The sequence below is a fragment of the Homalodisca vitripennis genome, chromosome 2 (genome assembly GCF_021130785.1).
Source record: "Homalodisca vitripennis isolate AUS2020 chromosome 2, UT_GWSS_2.1, whole genome shotgun sequence".
In the NCBI taxonomy this organism is placed as follows: domain Eukaryota; kingdom Metazoa; phylum Arthropoda; class Insecta; order Hemiptera; family Cicadellidae; genus Homalodisca; species Homalodisca vitripennis.
The window spans coordinates 101,882,266-101,896,523 of NC_060208.1; positions in this window are offsets into that span (position 1 = coordinate 101,882,266).

Consider the following 14,258-nt stretch of genomic DNA (forward strand, 5'->3'; position numbering starts at 1 on the left):
TTGTTTAAATATTTTGAACTATTTGGGAACACTGCTTATAAGTATGTAATTTTTAGTTCATTTCGCTTCATCCATCTACGATGAGTCACCCAGTTCACACCAAGTCTCTGTTGGACACTCCAGTACATCACGAGCGGATCGGTGGAATGTGGAAACTAGTGCAGGTCACCGTGAAACGGGCAGGGGCCGAGCGGGAATCGCCGGAACCTGAAAACTGGGCAGAATTGCGTGAAACGGCCGGTGAGGTATCCGAGTGCAACCTTGCGGCTCCGACAACCGTTCGGCGAAATGATTAGAGACCCGTCTTTTTATAAGCGGCAGTCCACACTCCAGTCACTTTCCTCGGAGAGAGTTACGTTACGGCAAGGAAAGGAACAATGATGGGACTAAAACTGCACCCTGCGGTACACCGGGAACCGACACCCACTCTTTACCGTATTTATGAGTCACCCAGTTCAAAAAGTGGATACGATTTGTACCTTTCCAACACATAAAATTACTGGAAAGTCGAGTGAGTACTAATGCAATGGGTTTGCTAACTAAAAGCACAAATATGACTACCTTCGTCTTGAATTTATGAATGAAAAAATGTTTTGGCGATATTGTTTGGTTTATAGTACTCCTCCTGAGATGTTTAAAGTTTAGTAGTATACCTCTTTCCCACAAATCTATAATATTAAAAATAATATTTACTACTTTGAAATTAGAATAAAATGTATTATGTGAAAAGTACTGTTTATTGATATACACTTCAAGACCCCTAGTCACAGACACGCTCACTATTATATGAGTTTAACAACTAAACTGGGTGAACTTTGTTTTCATTATCACTGAACTTCATTTAACATCAGTAACGCTCTAAAAATATATACATTCCAACGTCAATTTCTACAACGCTTTTGAAAACTATACAGTTTTAGATATTTTGATTCAACTAACACTTTACAAGCCTATTTCATAAGATGGAACTCCAAGCAATTTGAGAATACATATTGTTCTTAAATCTTTTTGTTGGCATTTACCATTTATAAAAAAAACACAATTGTTGGTCAATTGGTTAAAAAACATCAAATCGAGCACGTCCCACCGACCGATCCTACACGTTGTCCTTGGGTGGTCAGACTACTTACTTGGATGAACCGCAATACTTTCCAATTGAATTTTCCAGTCGAGTGACTTCGACTTCTGTTTCACCTCTACCGGTGAGAGGTGGAATCGGTCCTTGCTACACGCGAGTAACAGCAAAACCTGCTTCGGTCAGTAATTTATGTTAAGCCAGGTTTTCCTGCTATTCCTGAATCATTCCTTGTCAAAGACCTATTTTCAAGTTTTGGAACTGTAAGAAAACCTCAAATTACAGATTGTATTTGTTATTTTCCCAATTTCAAATCTCAAGAAATCGATAAACTACAACCTAAATCCACACAACATAAATACACTCTCGATAGATGAGCGAGAAGGTTTTACACATAATCACTATACAATTGAAAACTTAGAGAATATATTCGACAATGTATTATGTAAAAAACTAGACGCTATCCATTTAGATTTCTCTGAGGTGTTCCCTCGTATTATTCATTACAAACTCTTGACTAAGCTTTGAGGTCCTGAGATCACAGGAAAAAATATAAACCACCGACAGTTTTCTCAGCATAGAGTAGATGCAATGATGTAAAGAAATCGAAATGCCTCTAAATTGTTCTTCCAAAGAAAAGTTTTGAATAGTTTATTTTGCCCGCTTATTTTCTCCTAACATTAGTAGAAAAGGAGAATCTGCGGTTTCAATTTTATTGAATTATAAGCTCAAAAAGGATAATGATGCTTAAGTTTGAGTTACTAAAAGAGAAATAAAACAAGTTATTGTTATTGAAATTAACTGATTTTTATAATTGAAATTGAAGATAAGAGAAACTAGAAAATTCTAAATAAATAACTAGACTCACAAATTTTTAAGGAATTTTTATAATTCGTTCAAATTACGAAAAAAAATACGTAAGAAACTCGAGGAAAAATGTAAATACTAAACTGTTAAGAGGTATCCACAAGGTTCTATTTTAGAACTGTTCTTTTTGTTTTGATCTCGACTACACGTTTGTCAAATTGGAATGACAACATTCCATGAAACAGGTTAGAACTTTGCTGCTATCCAAGCCTGTCGGAGAATACCATGACCGTTTCGAGACTACCGAGGCCACAACAGGAAATCGAAAGGAAGGAAGCTCGGCAGGACGATGCGATGTAGGCCAGTTGGCAGCGACGGTCGGACAAGCAGGACTCGCGTCCATTGGACGATTCGCCTTCCTTCATCCGATCAGCGGACACAATTGCACGACACCTGGTGGCCACAATGAGTGCACCCTTCACAATGGGAGATGGCTGATAAACTGCTGACATCGATTCCTACCTGATCAGCTGATTTGGTTTGGAACCTCCATATTTGGTGCATGATTGAAAATTGTAACCGATAAGCATAAACTCAACCAAATATACGTGGGAAACTTGTTATATGTTATAAATATAACAACAAGTTATATGAATTTAAAATAATGTCGTTATCATTTTACCACAATTACCTTTGCTTAATTTAGGAATAAACACTCCAATAAATAAGGAATTTTATTTTTGTGATGTCTTTCGTGTTCAATGAACACATCATCAGACCCACATAACTGAAATAAAAGTATTAATACAAACAATTTAAACTTAAATAAAAACACATGGCATTAAAAATACAAAGAGTTAAAATTTTAAAGACCAGGAACTATGTCTACTGTATATGTAAAAATTAATATTTAATTAGATAAAAGGCAGTAACTGTGAATTTTGGAGAGCTTCAGGCTCATTATTTACAAAATCATTTTGGTTCTTCTTGATTTTTCATCATCATCTATTTTATTCTTTGGATTTCCTAATATTTTTTTGGTTTATTTTGGAATTTGAGGATACATTAACAATTATCTTTACTTACAAACAACTAATATACTGTCATACAGAAGAAGCGGCTAAATACGCCATGGTGGGCTGTTTCCCTTTTGTCAAACCGTATGAGAAAAATTAAAACCTTCCCTCATTGGAACACAAATGACTTAAAAATTAATTCCATCTAAATATTTATTACACATTTTCAGTTTCTAAAATCCTAGAAACAATGCTAATTTAAGACTGGCACATTTGCATAGGTTACGTTAATTTAATCATCTGATTGAGGCAAAAAACTTTACATTGTTTTTGTGTTCAGCGATGGACGAAGGGGTTAGCACATCCTTGTATAACAGACATGCTTACTGGGTTAGTGTAAGCGAAACTAGAGGGGCAGGAAACATTGCATGTATATTTGGCTGTCTGTCTACAATAAATCTAGAGAATGAATCAACTATTGACATGAATTATTGCGTGAAGCTTCAAAATTATAAGGCAACGTTGAGTTCAATTATGGTGCGTATGTCACTACAGTGGATATACGAGATATGGCGGTAGGAAACATTTCTACATTAGTCTTATGGCTAACAAGGATAGCAACGAGAAAATCACAGAATAAATTAGTTTGTAAACAACTTGAGAACAAGCATATACCATTTAACTCTTGACAAATCAGCACACAAACTTGTGACACCTAACCATAATTAAGACATCTCTAAAAATATTTCATCTGTAAACTTTAAATTTTGCATGAAACTTCATCCCTTCATAGACAATAATGAGATCTATGATGCACATTTATGTGGGCTGAATTCCATATCATTAAAGCCTATTAATGTAGGCTGCTACAATTTTTCTTTCGTCTACCAGGAAGAAATATTTTTGTATGATTGCCTGGCTATTTATCTGCCAAAATACATTTAAAGAATGAAATTAGCTATAGACATGTAATTTTGTGTGATACTTCGTTGAGGCCTGTGACACGATACGTGGTGGGACATACTCTTAACTTGTACGTATTCGTACATCGTATTTCATAAAAGCCTTTATAGACAAAATTACACATTTAACGCTGTACTACTTGATATATACATATAATATAATCATATATATATATATATATATATATATATATATATATATATATATATATATATATATATATGATTATGAACATAGGCACTGGTACCCACCCATCTACACCACTACATTGAGGTATAAGATATTAATTTTGTCGGCTATTGCTACAGCATATAAATCATTTCACATAGTAACTAATATCACTAAAAATACTGGTTTTGCTAACAAAATTAATATAGCAATATTATAGATAACTCTGGTTAATTTAAACATTATTTTCAGTAACCAACCCTACTTTTGTAATTACATTGTATACCTAATCTGTCTTATTGTATGAATAAATTATAATTAATAGACAAACAAGACAATTATTATCAATTATAATGATAGTGTTGCATTTCAAACTAACATTAAAATCCAAAACTATTCAAGGTTTAAATATTTAAAGAATTTCATCAACAATATTATTTTGAGAATTGTTAAGAGCCAGTAACACAATATCCTAAAATAACTCATAATGTATTATTCTAATTGGTAACTTTTTATTGTAACTTTGATATATTACAATGCTGTTCAAAGGCTATAAATACATTTTTAGTTCGATATCAAATCAAATCAGATGGATTTTATATTTTGAATAAACTGTTTTTAACCGATAATCAAGAAACTTAAGTTTAAAAACGTTTTCGTTGTTTTTTAAACTAATCTATAATCACACTGGGGCACATACGGCGACACATTTATCACGTTTGATTGACTGTATCAAGTTATTATGAATTTTTCATCATCTCATCCCAGTATATATGTTTCACGAAAGTGTTATGTTTCAATACGAATCTTGCTTGGCGTTCTTGTTTTAAATATTCAGCTTCTTAACGCGTTAAAACTTGTCTATAAACTTATTAAAATCGCTCTATTTTGTGGTAGTCAGACCGTGGACGCATTTAATCCCACAAGTTGCGGGTGGCCGCTAAATCGGACAATTGTAACGCACGAGCCACGGAGAGTGGCATTTAAAAGTGAAAGAAAGACGGTCCAGAAAGTAGCGAAATGGAAAGTAATCCCCAGTGTCTGTCTCCATTCAGATTCGTTCCCCACGTCGCCAACTAGTATTCTTGTAAAGGAGGTCCGGTTTTCCGTTTCAGAGGTGTTATTAAATCCAAATCATCATATCCGAAATAGAGCGGTCCTCCCGGATAATTGAGCACCCGGTCGTGCCGAAGTTCCTCCGTCTGTGGCGGATGCTGTCTTGTTACCTGGGGCAATCTTGCCACGCTTCTTCCAGAGTAATAGGAATAACGTGTTTTGTACTAGGGTTCAAGTACCGCGATCTAGAAAGACATAATCTCTATGATCGCTTTTAATTATTATTCTTTATTGATACACGTTCCTTATTAGTTTCAAGAAGCTGATTTCTTTTTTTTTTTTTTTTGATAAAAATATGTGGGATGAAAACTTGTTTTATACTTATAATGGCATATTCCTATCGATACCTGACTTCCTCTGTCAATTATAGAACTACTCCTGTTTACCCTGCCCAGTAGACTCGAAGCACGTGCCCTCTCCCAATTACCATGCATCATACACGTCCTGGTTATAGTGAATGTGAGCAGTCGCTTGGTGAGAGGAAAATTCTTCTCCTTTCTTGGGTGTTAATCAGTGGACCCACTTAGCAGCAGTCCCGCCTGGTAGCTACTCAGGTTACTGGAACTCACCCAGTAAGTCACTGTACTTTCCCACCGGCTCGGGCAAGGCAAGTTGCAGGTTTAGCCGGAAACAGGATGCACGACTGCTAGCTTATGCTTGCTACCGTTGTCCCTACGTTTCACTTGTAATTAAGGTATTAACTGTTTCTGAGGGCTTCTGCCATTTCTTTGAATATTCTAACTTTAATGCCAGGTATTGGTGTAATATAAATATGTTGTAATGTTGTACAGGCCTACTATACATCCTTGGTCATATAGTTAACTGTGATCAATTTTCCCGAAACTAATATCAGAAATAATACTTACGCAAATTAGTTTGGAAATCCACAAGGTTATGTTTCAGGACTACTGTTAATGTTTATACCATTCTGAAAACAGCTTAATAATCATCAAGTATCGGGTAATACTGTTCAAGGTAAGATTGGAAGCCGCACACTTTTTCACTCAAAAGGTTAATAGTCTGAGGAAGTTAAACATTGTAGTTTTTGTGGGTGAAAATTTATACAAATTTACTTATCCTCTTCTTATGTTTCATAATCATCATTTTTATTAAAATCATACTATTTACTTTCTAGATAATTTCTTTGGAAAGTAATCTAACGAAGGTTATTTTTTTTTTTAATTTCATGTATGTTTAAGTAGTTGATTCATTTTTAGCGGGGACTATTCAGTAAAAACCAAAACATCTCGATTAATTAATATAGTCACACATTATACATAATAATTGTGTAACTTTTATTAAGTTTATTTGTTATTTATATAAACAGGAAATGTGTGTATTACTAATAATGGTCTTTTGAATTATATGTGTATTGCTTGAAAAATATCAGAATACAATTGACATTATTTAATATATTTTTCAGATTTGTTTATCGATATAGAGTATTAAACTCTAGTAGAATAAAATTATACGGTATCATTTCTAAAACCCGAATCTGAATTATTGCATATGCAAATATCTTACCAAAAAAAACACTTGGATCATAACCAATCAATTCTGTTTTTGTTTTGTTGCAAATGATTAGTATAGCAGAAATTAAATTGTATAATAAAATACTGAAAGTAAGCCGAGCTGGCTACTGAACTGGAAGACCGAAACAGCACATCCGGGTGAATAGTTTAAACAGATGTCCCAGAACTTGCTATTTTGCATCTAAACCAAGGCAAGTTAGTAACAAGATCCACCGCAAATAACAAGACTCGAGACAGCGCGCTGACCACGAGACCGCTAAAAGATGGTTGACCTTGACCCAGTCCGATGACTAGGGGTCATCTGTTATGGAGTGCTCCATGACAGAGAGGATGACAGTTTCATCTGGACTTTTAACCTGTGTGGGATCCAATGTTTGTCAGGAGTCCGGAAAGTATGAGTAACTCGGATTCTGGGTCGGGTCTTTGCTCTTCTTATTGCTCCTCTTACTCACGTCAGGACATTCCGAGTTAAGGCAGTGATCTGGAAACATTCCTCTGCGAATGCTCATACATTTCGAAGAACGTTTGTGCAGTATCAAGATTAATGTATACGGCCAAATAATTTATATACGGTTTGCTCTTCAGTTTCAAACTGTATCTTTCATAAAAGTAAACCTATTTTTTTTATTTAAAAAATCATCTCCATACTGAATCAACGTTCTTCCTGAATACTAAACAAATCCACAAGTTTACAATACCAATAAAGATCTGACTAAATTAGTTTTAGATAAAGTATGTCTGAAGGATGAAATTACCACTAGAACTCATGTAAATGACACGTTAACAATCATCAAGCTGATGGATATACATGCAAACGGATAAGGTCGTCATAAAATACAGCTATACATTTCAAACAGCAAAATCATATATTGCCAACTAGAATTTAATAAAAATGTTTAGGTATGGCATTAAAGTTGTACAATTAATGAAAATAAGACTCTTTAAACGTTCTTTTGTCAAGTCTATGTTTGGACAAAATTTATTTATCTTAACGAGCAAATAGCAATTATTTTAACATGTTTAGGATAATTTACTTTCATATCTCTTGTTCCGACTATTGGTACGTCTTTACCTGTAACATTTGTACGGAAAAATACGATTGTTTGTAATTAATATTGTATGAATAAAATGGGTTGGATGTTTAGAAATAGTTTCGGTGGCTCACAATGATGTGTTTTAGTTACGGTTTCAGCATTAAAAACGTTTAAGTTTTTTTATAAAGGCTACAAAAAGTCTAAAAGATTAAAACAGCAGTGCACCACCTTGAGGTATTCCTTATCTACTATTGTTCACACCCACCGTGTGTAGCTAAGGAACAACGTAAAGCTCTCTACTGATGTCAAGCACTTTATCCTTGGCAGGAGTGAATTATAACCGGTAAAATCTACAAGTTCATCTCTAACAAGGGTAATCGCACGGTGTGCCGGCGCGGCGTCCACACAGCGGTAATAAGCGAGCCTGCGCATTCCTGCGACAGTCTGCTGTTATTATCTCGCCGTTATCAGCAGAGCACTCCGTCATTACACCGGAGAAAGTCTTTTGTGCTCATTTCTCAGCTGTAGCCGTAACTTACCAGCTAACTTTCTACGTCATCAGTTGTCGTGTCGGCAAGTACTTGTAGTTAGTTCTAGGACAGTACCGCAACACATTAGCCTTTTGTTAGCTGACGTTTCGTTACATCTTGTTACCTCGTTGGAGCTCACTGGGAACTGCGTTAGCTGTCAATGAAATAACTGGTGTAAGCTGTCGTTCTAAGAGTAATCACTAACCTGTTTGGAAGGAAGAATATACATTCAACCGATGGCAATGTCCTCGTTTTAAAATTTACAGAAGTCTTTTCTTTAGACATGCTTTAGACATGTGGAAGTAAAAACACCAAGACTATGTTCGTATTTGCTTCAGTGCCCACTCAAAATCTTTCCTAAGCAACTCAGATTTTTCTTCGGTAGCCATCCACAGGGTCAAGAGCAGCATCCAACTCACTTGAAGGGGATGGAGAATCTCTTAAATGGAAAATATTGGACCAAAAATTGATCCCTAGGGCATACAAATAATAGGTGAACCATTAAATATTTGTAAAACCAAAACGTTAGCTATGCTGTGAAAAATTTATTTATGTTATCGGAATTTACGACTTAAAGAGAGAAGGTTTATATAGAACAATGTGTTATAAAATTGTTAAAACATTTTTACAAATATGCTTTAGTATTGATCATGGATTAAATAATTACAAATTACCCATGTTAAAGTCGATTCAGGAATGTGTCACTTATTTTCGTGTTGATACACAATTATTTTGTCTGACTGTGTAAATGGGAAGAACCAGTTCCGGAATCAACAACACCTCGCCAATTTCAAATTTATGAATATGATAGTGATTATACGTAAAATTAGTGACTGCGCTGATTTAGACATAAAAACTTTTCTACATAAAAAATAATTATTTTAATTAATATAAGAGGAAAATTAATATTGAATGGAAGTGATAAAAAAATAGACGTCAGATGCCAACATCAAAACTTTATATTCATTTATCCAGGAATAAAATCTTTGCCTGATTTTTCTTTAAAACGCACATGTGGTTTTAATGAGTGTGCAGTGATGAAAATTAGGATTTAGTGATGAATTAGGATTTTTATTTATTGAGAATTGAAATGAAATCTCGAATTTCCTATAAATAGGGTTTCTAAATCATCAAGCAGGGCTGTCAACCTGAAAAAGTTACCTGGAGTCCTATAGATTTGAGAAAATTGTATCTTACTAGATAAAAATTAAAATTATTTCTTTCCATTAAAAGTTGCCTGTAAAATGACAAATATTACGGCAGTAATTTCTTTTGTTACTAAAAAAATTATTATTCTTATTACTGTACAGAACTACAATAATGTGTTTTTATGTGCCTTTGAAGTTTCTTATGCAGTTTATGGATTTCTTTGCATGCAACAGTGGGATTACATATTTATCCTTCTCGTGTTTATATTATAAAGATAGCTCTATTGTTTTCCTTATTGGATTTATGGTATCTACATATTCTCAGATACTTAACATTTACAGTTATGCTCTAAGTTATGCATTGAAATTATTACTTTAATTTTTGAATGTACTTTAATTGGATCTAAAATGGATATTTTAAATCTTTTTCTCTCTTTTTAAAATGTATTATAAAACTTTGATTTAGGAAGTCAAAATTAACTACCCAATTTATGTTTGTGGAGTTGTCCTAGATTTGGAGTTTGGAGGTAGCTACACTTACATTTATGCAGATAAGTGAATAAAAGTTACATTTTAGTTGTTTCTTAAAACATGGGAACAGAGAGCTTGGAAAGCCAAACAGTTCTATTTCTAGTTCACACACCGTAAGAACTTTTGTTTTGTTTTGGTTTAACATCTGTTGACTGCCTGAAATATTTTAAGATTCTAATTGTGAAATCTTAACGTTGTGTAAACCAGAAAACACAGATAAGAGAACATTGTTTGCCTCAAAATTGACCTTAACATTAAAGAATGGACTTGATCTCTACAGATGAAACGTGTTGTCTCCTTTTCGTTAGGAACTGAGTTAACTGCCGTGCATTTTCATAACTTGGCATAAAAAAGATTCTGTAAGTATTTTGTCATACGGACTATAATGTGTTACAACCTAACATACGCGATAACTTTATGCGCTGATTCATCAGTCACCATCCTTAAGTGTCTATAGTTTCACATAGCTTGGTCCTAGGCTGGATCTGGCTTCTCCGAAGGTGATGATTTGTGCAACTGGTTGTTAATATTTGATGAGACCAGTCGTTTATAGCAGTTGCCCAAGACCATTACTAAAACGCGTAACTAGTTTTTCAACACTTCCAGAACAGGTTTCGTGGACTTATTTCCTGTCCGCAGTTTATGTACTCAATTCTGAGTTAGGGCGACCTTCTCATTCCTATCGAGCGTGAAACGATTAGTTACGATTACCGAGACATTCCTGGTAGACATTGCAATTGTTTGAACCTTTTTCTAGAAGAGAACTTTAAAAACACATGATATAACTTTTGACACTTCAGGAGTTGCTTTCCTTTGCAGTGATGGTTTTTCAATTATTTACATATACAGGTACTGTTACAAAACTTGTTTATGTTAAACATACATGCAGGCAGGTTTTGCGAATATTTCATGACGTTTCACTGCATTATTTGAACTGTGAACAGAGTTGATATACAAATTGCAAATTTCTGTTGTTGTTTTAATAATATTATTTTAAATAATTTTCACTTCCCAGTAACCAATACCAAATAATAATATATACAAATATTTATGCTTCAAAAACGTAAAATTTCATTTGCAGATATATCTATTATTGAACACGCGCTTCAAATTATTTATGAAGAGAGCTTATATTACTTATCTAAAGATATTATTTTTGTAAGTCCTTAATTCCTTTCAGGAGATTAGATAACAAGTGACTATACATACATTTTCGCGAACCTTCGGACAATGATCTCACAAGAGCGTGATGTTCGCAGTTTAAATGCGAAGTAAAACAAACAAAATAACACACACACAAACACACGCGCGCGCGCGCACACACACACACACACACACACACATGCACGTTCAAGAGTCGACCTTGCAAGGCTATTCACTGCTTGCCCGCCCGAGGGCCCGCACTTGTTCTGCATAAATTCGCTTATAACGAGCAGGCCCCCGCCGCAGTGGGATGTGCTGGATCAGGGTCGTAACTATCGGTGGAAAAACGTAGAACAGAGGTTCCAAATAAATAGTGATTATAGGGAATGACTGTAAACCTCGTTTAATCTCTGAGGGATCGTTACTTCTCCTGACACCTTTCTCTAACGGTAAAGAAGCGTTTTTATGGACATTGGGGAGGGAACACCAAACACTGTGTTGTCCCTTTTTCTTAAATTTCTAAGTACGGCCCTGTTCCTGGCCTTCCATTAGTTCTTCAATATTAATAACTGGAAGAACGAATTCACGAGTTTTCAATTACGCTGCTATTTCCTACAGGGCACTTTACATAATAACCACACAATATACTACTCGTTTTGATGATACCTCACTTTCAATATTTCTCTTACGAATCTTCAACATGCGATCCCTAGAATAAATTATCTGTGAACGAACTTTCGCTGTGTGTAAGCTTCTTTGAAATAAATAACCCTGTTTCTGCATTACCCTTTGGTTATCAGATGTCTGTTTAATAGTAATTTTTATTTTTCACTCAACTGAACAAATGAACATAGATTAATACTGTATTCAATGTTATCTTTAAGCACGTTCTGTATTACTTCAATTGTCTATAAATAAAATGTAATTCCCAGTTTCAATCGTATCTTTTAAATCCCCAAGTCAATCCTAACCAATTGATAGATAATAAAAAAGACGTTTCCTCTAAAATACTTATTGTATTGTACTACATATATTGCTTTTAACAATAATTTCAATTAGTTTTCAATTTAATTTACAGGAAATACATTGTACATAATTCTAACATTACATAACTTATAGATTTGCTGAACTAGCTTACAGCAATACCTCATTATAACAGCAATATGCAGAATATTAATGTAGTACAAATGACAGTAATATCGACTGATTTGTCAACTGATACTTATACAATAACAGTATTTACATTATTATTGTTTCTATATTTACCACGTCATGATGTCATAGTTCATGCACTAATGATTATTGATAATATTTTGATGGCAAAACAACACAAATAATAATAATAATAATCGTCTGCAAAATGAAAGAAATCTTTTTTTGATTATAAGCAGAATAATGGTGTGTGAAGTTTTAAAATTTATCGTGTACATTACAATAGAGTATTGCCTCATTTATATGGATGTCCGGTTTATTCTGATTGATTTTACAGAGTAAAGAGACTCCAATCAAAATAAACCATTTTTGTTGAATTTCCTGCGTAATTCGTTGTTTCTTTAATACGGGTTAATGCATTAGTAGGTTTACGAATAGGTTGAGAACAGTAGCTTTTGAAGATGCAAGTGGTTTTCTTCAGAGAGAACAGCATGGGTACGATGATAAACGCAGAAAGTGTATCAACAGCTCGTTCTTCAACGGTAACGAGGGCAGTGAAAATGATCCTGATAATGAAGTACCGGAAGATGTCATGACCAATCTGACACCAGGGCGCAGGTAGGCCGGCCGTGACAATCCGTCAGTGACATCTTCAAACATCTGTGTGCTTTCTAAGTTTTAACTCAGGAATCGTATTGAATCATCCCTCCCCACCAATAGCTAGCTACGTTGTGCGTAGAAAACACGGTTATACCGCCGTTCTTTGGGATCGTGTATTAGACATCGTAGTGCTCTCAAGTGTGCACCTGATGAGACAATGAGAACACCTTTTCGTCTAGATTACACGTGATTTTGTAGTCTAATGTCTCTGGTGTTGAAACGATGTAAAGAGTTCGTTGTGAGCTTATTAGAATTTTTTTATCTCTTCAGATGGATATATCTAACAGATGACAGCACCAGATTTCAGACGCCGCACTAAGCGGAAGGTAATATAGAGCAGAACTGAACATTTGCAGAAGAATCCTGTTATCTAAAATATGTATATATATATATATATATATACTAAATTAAAAAATTCATACATTAATTATATTACATTTTTGTGCGAGTACTTCGAACTTTCTACTGACTTCGACTGCTGCAAGGCAATACAATTGTGCAGTAGATTGTACACCTTATAAATCAGCAATGCATATTATTTTAGTTATTTGCTTGGTAATGACTCTTAGTGAAAATGTTTGTTCTTCACTCAAGGAACTACACGTACAACGCATATCCGGACAGCTAAGGATCCATTCAATATTTTTACACAAATTATAAATTCTCAATTCTTGTCTTGAACTGCTAAGAAGGGTTGTGTCTTTGCAAACACATACATCAGAAAATGTATGTCCCCATTGACGCTCGCACAATTGCATAATTTTAGACTTTATAATGTTTAACATTGAATTACAAATTCCACTGTACGTTCAATATTACGTTATATCCGTTACAACGTAACAACCGAGGAGATAATACATACTACATAACGTATTTGGTTCATACTTCATACTACACAATGTTTGGAAATACTAATTTGAAAATGAATAGCTTTTATCTGATTGGATTGTTGTTTCTAAGTGAAACTAAGGAGCTAACTGGGACATTACCACGGCTGGACAACGAGGGATTTTACAACTCATAAAGCTTCTTTAGTGGTCGACTGTTCGTTAATATTATGGCTCAAAAGATACTTCTCTGGCTTATTACCTGTTGAGTACGTGCTTAACGGTGATTGTCTAACGTTCCATTGTATTAATTATCGTCCGAAGTAACTTAAAACTGGATGTCTTCCACAAAAATGTTAGGGGAGTAAAATGTAGAAGTTTTAAATGTTCTAGCATTTTTTAATGTGCTAAAACACGGATGAACTTAAATGTGCCCATCATTATTACAAAGCAGTACAGTCGTAAGAAAATAGGGTCACTGGTCACACAAATTGATTTTACAGCAAAAAATCATAAATACAATTTTGGAAAGTAAAGCATTATAACAACTGCGTTC